The sequence below is a fragment of the Rhinolophus sinicus genome, linkage group LG10, assembly GCF_036562045.2.
Source record: "Rhinolophus sinicus isolate RSC01 linkage group LG10, ASM3656204v1, whole genome shotgun sequence".
Classification (NCBI taxonomy): Eukaryota; Metazoa; Chordata; class Mammalia; order Chiroptera; family Rhinolophidae; genus Rhinolophus; species Rhinolophus sinicus.
This window is the reverse complement of record NC_133759.1, coordinates 82728590-82736154: the sequence shown is the minus strand read 5'-3', so window position 1 is coordinate 82736154 and position 7565 is coordinate 82728590. Positions and strand designations below refer to the sequence as shown.

The 7565-nt window shown below is 47.8% G+C and overlaps 1 pseudogene; it reads right to left on the bottom strand.

The window, feature by feature from the left end:
- Nucleotides 1–792: 792 nt before the first annotated feature.
- On the bottom strand, nt 793–3245 carry LOC141567119 (DNA-binding protein inhibitor ID-2 pseudogene; annotated as a pseudogene).
- Between the last annotated feature and the right edge of the window lie 4320 nt (nt 3246–7565).

The window sequence follows — 7565 nt, the reverse complement described above, 5'->3', positions numbered from 1 at the left end:
GAACCTGAAACGTAGGCAATCGGCCCTGCCTGCCCGGGGTCCATCAGTGGGGTTGGGAGGGGCCATCTATGATAAAGTGTGTGGATATGTTTCTAAGGAGGAGTGCATAACTGTCATCAGATTCTCATAAAAGTTTTTTTTTTGACTCCAGACATGTTTTATTATAATCTTATAGTCTACATAAATTTGAACTTGTATTGATTTGGGTTCAGTTATAACATAGCATAATAAAAATCAAAGCACTGGTCCTCTGAAATAAAGCAGGCAATCACCATTCAGTAAACACACTTGATTTATTTTGTATAAAAGGGTTAAAGCTTACAACTAAACTTTTCTAAAAAGTTTAGCATGAATAAGTACATCATTACACTTTATATGCAGAAATATACATCTCTGCCACTATACAAGAAAACTCTAAAGAGTTCACGTGGTTTCACTCAATATATATATATTTATATATAAATATATACACAGCATTCAGTAGGCTTGCGTCAAAAAGGTAATTCCTGACCAAAAGACTTCATTAAAGTAACTGAATACTGGATCTTTCTTGGTATTCACACTCCGCCTTTGAAAAAAGGCAAAAAGTCTGCTTAGATTGGGCAATTCCTTGTGACTTTTAACGTTTTCGCTCCCCATGGTGGGAAAAGTATATAAAGAAACCTTCCAACTGCAGAAAGGGCATTAAAAGTCTTTTTCATAAATAACTAATATCAGTCCAGGTCAGACACCCTGAGGAAAATGATCTGATCCTTCTTAGTTTTGCTTCCGTTTTTGTTTCTTTTTTTAAAAAAAAAGGTCCATTCAACTTGTTGTCCTTGTGAAATGGTTGAAAAGTAGTAAGTTCCTGTGGATTTGTTGTCTGTTGTGCAAAGAAAAAAGAGTCACGGACACCATTTATTCAGCCACAGCGTGCTTTGCTGTCATTTGACATTAACGCAGAAGGGAATTCAGAAGCCTGCGAGGACAGGATGCTGATGTCCGTGTTTAGAGTGGTCAGTGGCGTCCTGCACACCTGGCTCTGTCCGGCTCGCTGGTGATGCAGGCTGACAATAGTGGGGTGTGAGTCCAGGGCGATCTGCAGGTCCAAGATGTAGTTGATGACGTGCTGCAGGATTTCCATCTTGCTCATCTTCTTGTTCTGCGGGATGCTGGGCACCAGCTCTTTGAGCCTGGAGTAGCAGTCGTTCATGTTGTACAGCGGGCTCATCGCGTCGTCCACCGGGTTTTGCTCCGGGAGATGCCCAGGCTGTGGTCCGAAAGGCTGTTTTTCCTAACGGACCTCACTGCAGTGAAGGCTTTCATGCTGACCGCCGGGAAGGAGAGACCGGGAGGGAGCGGGCTACCCTGGAGCTCAGGCCACCGCTGCCTGCAGAGCTTCCAGCGCCCAGCACCAGGCTCAGCTCAGAACGAATCAGATTCTCATAAAAGTTTAAGATCTGCCTGTGCTGTGTAGTAAGGTAGCCACTAGCTACATGTGGCGATTTAAGTTTAAACTAATTACAATAAAAGAAAATAAATTCAACCCCTCTGGCTCACCAGCCACATTCCAATGTCTCAATGGCCACACGTGGCTAGTGGCTGGTACGTTGACAGCACAAATAGAGGATGTGTCCAGCATTGCGGAAAGTTCTGTTGAACAGCGCTGCCTATTAGTGTTAAAATTGTTTCCCAGCTTTATTGAGGCATAGCTGACAAAGAAAATTGTATGAATTTAAAGTGTACAATAGGATGATGTGATATGCATGTACGTTGTGAAATACTTACCACAATGAAGTTAGCTAACATCCATCACCTCACATAGTTACCATTTTGTGTGTGTAATAAGAACATTTAAGATCTACTCTCTTAGCAAATTTCAAGTACACAATACAGTATTGTTAACTATAGTCACCATGCTGGAATTAGATCCCTGCCCATTAACTTTTTGCGCAGTGAAACTGAGATCTAAGAGGGGGTAACCTGTCCAAGGCCCCAGGGGGAGTCAGTGGTGGTAGCAGGTCTAGATGCCCTTCCTAACGTGTCTTGCAGTAAAATTGCATAAACATTTCTTCTTATAGGTACAGCTCACCTCAACAGTCTGGGATGGAAGGAGATAGGGCTGTAGTTGTGGGGTGAGGATGGGCGGAAGGGAGGTGTTCTGTGTTTGTTCCTCCCCTCCCCTTCCTCCAGGCTGCCCCAGCCTCCCAGTAAAGGAGGCTTAGAGGCCAAGAACTCCCTCCCCTCCCCTATGATGACCTCATCCTCACAAAAATGTGAAAAGGGAAATGAGGAGGGGCTGCATAGAGGGCAGCTGGAGGTGGTGGGGTGTGGGTAGTGCAGGTCTGAGAAATGGGGATGGGGAGGGCTATGCTGATCATAACCAGTCCCCATGCAGCCATCTTTCTAAAATCCAAGTCGGAACCTATCACCCCATGCTTAAACTCTTCTTGGACTGGAGACCAAATCCCAATCAAGAACTATTATGCAAGAGTCTGCATGGCCTGGCCCTGAGGTCCCTTATCTCGGCTGGCCACAGACTCCTCCTCTCTTTGCTGTCTCTATTACTCACCTCAGGACCTTTGCACTTGTGGTTTCTCTGCCTAGAACACTCTCCCTCCCACCTCCAATTAACTCCTACCCATCTTTACGGTCTCAGCTTAAGTACAGCTTCCTGGAGTGGTCTTCCCATACCCCCAGGCCAGGTCAGCGTCCTGTTATATTAATATGTTCTGATAGTGCTTCCTTTCAGAACACTCATTTCTGTTTGTAATTATGCATTTATTTGGGGGTTCTTTGATAAATGTCTCACTCCCCTAGCAGACTATGTTCTCCACAGTCAGCTTCTGCTCAATGTTGCATCTCTAAACCCCTGAGCAGTGATTGGACCAGAACAGATCCTCAGTGAAAATAAGAGAAATAAGTAAAATGATTGAAGCGTTTCTTTATGTAAGAAGCATGCTCCTGAGAGCCCGTCCCCACCCCGCCTGACCCATCTCATCAGGACCCAGTGAGGATGATGGCTGTGCCCTCTACCACCCAGAGAGGGGAAGGCAGGGGAAGGAGTGAGCCCTGGAGCCCTGGAGACAATGGAGGTGATCAGGAGTTGCAGGGGTGAGAGGAAATTGAATGAGGAGGACCAAAAGTGGTGGAACAGACAAGATGACAACCCGGGAACTTGGGAGACAGTAAAACTACAGGGTGAAATGCAGTCTAACTTAACAATATGATGCCATGGATAATTGATGGAAACAAGATCATGGGATGCACCAGGATGATGGAGTAACAGGCAAATTGGTTTTAAGCCAGAGTCACCGTGGAAGTGACTGGTGAAAATAGTAACGAGGAATGGGAAACATTTATTGAGCACTTACTGTGTGTGTGAAGCCCTTTTCACATATCCATATACTTCCATGGACTAACCTTCGCAAGGACCCTTTGTGGTAGACACTATTATCATCTCCATTTTAGAAAAGGAACTCAGGCACAGAGAGATTAAGTACCTTGGCTCAGGTCACACACCTCGTAGAGGTGGGGTCAGGATTTGACTTTAGAGACTTTGCTTTTAATTACTACATCACCCCATCGCCTTTCCTGGGAACAAAATGGCCTCCTAAGTGATTGTGGCTCTAGTAGTTTATGGTTTCAGTGGGGAGGAGGAAGAGTGAAGCGAAACATGGAAGGGGGATTGGAAAATTCCCTTGCACACCCCCATTGCTTGGTTTTGTCCCTTCCTCTGCTCTCTCCCTTTTTACCCCATGTTAGGGTTAAGATTTACTAAAGTCACTTTCTTTCTTCTTCCTCCCTGCAAAATGCCAGACAGGCTGAATCAAACTGCACAGTAAAGAGCCTGGGACAGAGAACGACTGGGCTGGCTATGGGAAGGACTCTGGGGAGACAGGGTATCAGAGGGGGGAGCAGTCCCAGACAACTGAGGTTTGTGAGCCACAAACCTCACACATTGAAGTGTTGCTGGGGTTGTAGGTCTTTTGAGAGATGAAACGTTGGAATCTATTTATTCTCTTTTGTATCTGGACTGTAACTTATTTTTCAACTATGGCTCCATGCATATAATGGGTCTCGTGAGCCTGCAGCTTATACTGGAATTAGACCGAGCAGGCAGATTGGATGGCGATGGTCAATAACGCAGTTTCTCTTGCCAGAGTGACCCGGTGGGGGCCAGGGTTAAGGTTTGGAGAGTGTCCCTTCCTAGTACCCTTTGCCCATCAGGCCCGAAAGGAGTCACAGACAATACCCCAAGACAAAAAAAGGCAGCTCAGTAGATTACCAGTAGGACTGTCCCTGGACTGAGTTCCCCGGCTCAGCCTGGCTTGGCTGATTCTGCTGTAGTGGACTCCTTGACAGTGAGGATAAAGGGGGTTTGGCTAAAGAGCAGGGACATGAGACAGCCTCCCAGGGAAGAAGCCCCTCCAAGGGACCCTAGCCACCTACCCAGCCTCACTCTGATTCCTGTGCACTGTCTCACCTTGCACACGACCATTCCCCCTGCTCTCTTTTCCTAGGAGCCTTCAGCTTTTTCAAGATATTCTGTGACCTCTCTGTTCCCAATTTCCCAGACTAACAGCCTTCTCCTCATCTAAATCATCTTGGGAGGCATACACCCCCACCCCTAAGGGAGCAGTGACTTGGTGCTCTACCCCATTCTTAAGGATTCAGAGAAAAGACCAACCCCAGAATGCCATGTTCCCCTTCTTTGAGCCCACTGACTTCCCTTTACCCATCCATTAGGGGCCAGGGCTGACATCTGCTGCAGGCTTACTTTGTGAGTCCCTGTGCCCTCATAGCAGACCTGGTCAGTGCTTCCCCCTCCCCTCCCCAGGCAGAGTGGAGGAGGCAGAAGACAGCCTCAACACCTGGGTTCCTGGACTGCAGCTTTGCAGAGTGGAGTTTGAGGACAGATCCACTGTACCCAAGTTCAGGGTCACAGAGGCTTCAGCCCTTGTCTTCAGGAGCCTGGGATTCCTCCACTCCCTGCCTTCCTTCTCACTCATCTCTGTTTTGACTTGTTTCTGCCCTTATGAAGGCTGAGAATGGAAGAGGCAGTGAGGAAGGAAAGACCTCTGCCTCCCTGGCCAGAGCCTGAGGCCCAGGGACACTCCTTCTTCTAGCTCCAAATGACCCTAGAATTCTAGAGTTCTCTTTGCCCTGGAATACTCTGAGTCTGCCCTGTTCCCTCAGTGACAGATGATGGGGACGCAGAGAGAGACACAGACACAGACAGAGGTACAGAGAGATAGAAACATACAGGCAGAAAGAGAGATAGACACACAGAGAAAACCACAAAAAGATTCAGAGTGAAGAGAAAGACAGAAAGACGATGAAAAGATACAGAAATAGGAAGAGAAACAGAGATGGGGGCGCGGGGAGAGTGAAGGGTGGAGAGAGACAGGGACAGAAACAGAGATAAAAGAAACTGAGAAAGAGCCAGGTTAAAAAAGAGAGAAGGAAGACATAACCTAGGGAGCCGAGGCTCGTCCCAAAGGGCTGAGCCAGAGAAGGCAGTGGCATCTGAGGGAGGGGGCTGGGTCCCTTTCTATAGCTTTGCCCTGCATCTCTGGCTCAAGTGTCCTCAACTTGTAGTCACTGAACTTGGATGGGAAAACAAATTACATTATTTTTACTTGTCCCTAACTGAAATCTAGCATTTCCTTCAATTATGACAATAGCAACAAACCAGTCGTATTAGCCGTAACTATGGCTTTGTCACCAATAGAAATCACATATAATTTTGTATCACATTATGGTATTGCAGATATCTTGAAATATCCTTTATGCTCATCACTGCTTCAAAATAACGTGAGATATCAACCTACTGCTAGATCTTATTTAAAGCATTAATAAAGAAGCATATATATTACTGTATCACATCAAAATAGTTTTGTAACTGTATTGCAATATAATTGGTTCCCTTTGTAATCCTACATATTTCATTTTATGCATTTTAAAACATTACTCTGAGACCAGGTCCATAGGCTTTATGAGATTGCCAAAAGGAAACAACACAGAAAAGATTTAAAACTCCTGCACCTGGTTCCTGACTGGGACCCCCCCCCCCCCCAACACCCATCCCTGCAAGCTCCCTGTGTCCTGTACTAATTTACCCAACTTCCCTCTCTTGCTGGGTTACTCTGAGTCCTCCAAGAAGAAGCTGCGAAGGCAGGATGAAACATGCAAGGGTTTGATTAAGGGAAAGCCTGTGAGAGAGCGAGCCAGGGGCTGGGGGAGCTATAAAGAAGAGGGAAGGAAAGAAGGTGGAGAGGAAGCATCTGAGACCACCATGCAGTAGAGCAACAGTTCAGTAAGGCCATGGGGTAATTCTTGAGCCAATGTCAGCTGTTAGAGGAGTCCCCTATCTCCCAGGAATGGGCCTGCCTTAGGATCTCTGCTGAGCTTGGTCATGGGCTGGGAGCAGCCCACTGGGAAGCTAGCCCTGGAGCAGGAGCTGACGGAGTTCAGAGAGAAGCAGCTGAGGCCCTTGGTTAATTTTCGCTCCTTTAATAGGAGGTTTCTGAGGAAAATTCTCCTGGCCCCACAGTCGTCCATCTAGAAAAAGTCTTTTTACCTGTAGAGGTCACAAAATTCCCTATCTTAAGGATTGTTGTGAGAAGTAATCAAAGTTTGCAAGTCGATGTTTGCACAGGGCCTGGGTGGGACATAGTCAGTTCTCAATAAACGGTAGCCATTACTATGGCCATTTTAAGTATTGATTATTACTAGCATTCGCTTTCTCAGAGGGAAGGGCTCCAGGAAGCTGAAGATGGCTACTCCTCTCCTGGCTGGGACAACTGGGAGAAATGGGACCACTTCCTCACACTCCCCTCACCTTCCCCTTAGGTAGGGGTCTTCCCCTAGCTGCTGACAGTTCCTGTGTCTGCTGACTCACAGCCAACTTCCTCTCATACAAACAGGAAAACACAGCCGGCCAGTCCCCCCTCCCCCCCAACACCACACAAAGCTAAGCGCCGGCCCAGCTCTGAGGGGGAAGTGCCTCAGGCTCTGGGGGACAGGCTTCAAGGCTGGGGATCCCAGATAGACTAGGGAGGGGAGAGGAGCCATTTCTCCTCAGGAACCTCCCCACAAAAAAATTTCAGCAGGGGGATGAGGAGAAGGGGCTCCTCCCAAGGATGAAAAGGCTGCTTGCTGGGTGCCGGCCTTATCCTCACCCTGGTTTGGGAATAGAAATGTAACCTTGCTGACCTTCATCCCTGGGAAGAAACTTAGGCCGGGCCCTTGGGGAGGGAAAAGCAGATGGGGACTCCTCTGCTGGGCCTCTGCCCCATTCCCACAGGTCAGATCGCTGGACTGCTGAAAAGTTCCTTTCCCCCTCCCTCCCTCCTTTCCAAGCTGGGGCCATCTGTGACTTCTTGATGCCACATTCCGTTCCCGCATTCACTGAGCACCAGGGTCCAGCGACCCCGCTGGGCCTAGGAGAGGTGCCCTGGGGGCTTAGGCCCCGACCCTTTTCCTCCTTCCCTCTTTGGCGAGACGGGGAGGAAAAGCAGCAGTCCTCCGCAGCGCTCTCCTTTTCTCTCTGGTTCTCCCCGTCCCCATCTCCGTTCTATCTC